Source organism: Schistocerca serialis, chromosome 3, assembly GCF_023864345.2.
Source record: "Schistocerca serialis cubense isolate TAMUIC-IGC-003099 chromosome 3, iqSchSeri2.2, whole genome shotgun sequence".
In the NCBI taxonomy this organism is placed as follows: Eukaryota; Metazoa; Arthropoda; class Insecta; order Orthoptera; family Acrididae; genus Schistocerca; species Schistocerca serialis.
Window position 1 is genome coordinate 520,678,127 of NC_064640.1, and position 1,931 is coordinate 520,680,057.

General features: G+C 54.0%; 1 pseudogene; it reads right to left on the bottom strand.

Moving 5' to 3' along the window:
- Positions 1–1,434: 1,434 nt before the first annotated feature.
- LOC126471829 (5S ribosomal RNA) lies at positions 1,435–1,552 on the bottom strand (annotated as a pseudogene).
- Positions 1,553–1,931: the final 379 nt, after the last annotated feature.

Consider the following 1,931-nt stretch of genomic DNA (forward strand, 5'->3'; position numbering starts at 1 on the left):
ATTGTCCTGTTGGAACAGCAAGTTCCCTTGTCGGTCTAGGAATGGTAGAACGATGGGTTCGATGACGGTTTGGATGTACCGTGCACTATTCAGTGTCCCCTCGACGATCACCAGTGGTGTACGGCCAGTGTAGGAGATCGCTCCCCACACCATGATGCCGGGTGTTGGCCCTGTGTGCTTCGGTCGTATGCAGTCCTGATTGTGACGCTCACCTGCACGGCGCCAAACACGCATACGACCATCATTGGCACCAAGGCAGAAGCGACTCTCATCGCTGAAGACGACACGTCTCCATTCGTCCCTCCATTCACGCCTGTCGCGACACCACTGGAGGCGGGCTGCACGATGTTGGGGCGTGAGCGGAAGACGGCCTAACGGTGTGCGGGACCGTAGCCCAGCTTCATGGAGACGGTCGCGAATGGTCCTCGCCGATACCCCAGGAGCAACAGTGTCCCTAATTTGCTGGGAAGTGGCGGTGCGGTCCCCTACGGCACTGCGTAGGATCCTACGGTCTTGGCGTGCATCCGTGCGTCGCTGCTGTCCGGTCCCAGGTCGACGGGCACGTGCACCTTCCGCCGACCACTGGTGACAACATCGATGTACTGTGGAGACCTCACGCCCCACGTGTTGAGCAATTCGGCGGTACGTCCACCCGGCCTCCCGCATGCCCACTATACGCCCTCGCTCAAAGTCCGTCAACTGCACATACGGTTCACGTCCACGCTGTCGCGGCATGCTACCAGTGTTAAAGACTGCGATGGAGCTCCGTATGCCACGGCAAACTGGCTGACACCGACGGCGGCGGTGCACAAATGCTGCGCAGCTAGCGCCATTCGACGGCCAACACCGCGGTTCCTGGTGTGTCCGCTGTGCCGTGCATGTGATCATTGCTTGTACAGCCCTCTCGCAGTGTCCGGAGCAAGTATGGTGGGTCTGACACACCGGTGTCAATGTGTTCTTTTTTCCATTTCCAGGAGTGTATTTACCATAATAAACCAAAGAACGACAGAAAAAGTCATTACACCACAGTTACTCACTGTAGATTGACGAGAACATACCAGTTCCTCACGAAAAATTGCATCAGAAATCGCTTCTAAAATAAAAAGAACCGAGATATAAAGCATTAATACTGACATTAAACAACGTAGTGAGGTATTTGATTAATTCACTATGTATAAAATTATTTCTGAGCCATATTCGTGTCTTGCATACTAGTGTAATATAAACTCCTCGCGATCAGGCCATGAAGGCCCAACTGTACCGACCGGCCGCCGTGTCATCCCCAGACCACAGGCGTCACTGGACGCGGATATGGAGGGGCATGTGGTCAGCACACCGCTGTCCCGGCCGTATATCAGTTTCCGAGACCGGAGCCGCTACTTCTCAATCAAGTAGCTCCTCAGTTTGCCTCACAGGGGCTGAGTGCACGCAGCTTGCTAACAGCGCTTGGCATACCGGATGGTCACCCATCCAAGTGCTAGCCCAGCCCGGCAGCGCTTAACTTCGGTGATCTGACGGGAACCGGTGTTACCACTGCGGCAAGGCTGTTGGCAGTGTAATATAAGACCCATCATATAATAACTTGTCGTCTACCTCCGTTGCTATACAGGGTGAAACGCAAATCACATACGTTTTACGTGGAGCATCGGTCAACGCCCGCATCTCGTCGTCGTGCGGTAGCGTTCTCGCTTCCCACGCCCGGGTTCCCGGGTTCGATTCCCGGCGGGGTCAGGGATTTTCTCTGCGTCGTGATGGCTGGGTGTTGTGTGCTGTCCTTAGGTTAGTTAGGTTTAAGTAGTTCTAAGTTCTAGGGGACTGATGACCATGGATGTTGAGTCCCATAGTGCTCAGAGCCATTTGAACCATTTCTTTGAACCATCGCTCAACGACATTAAGTGATTTTATAATCCCCAAACCAATGACCGGTAGCT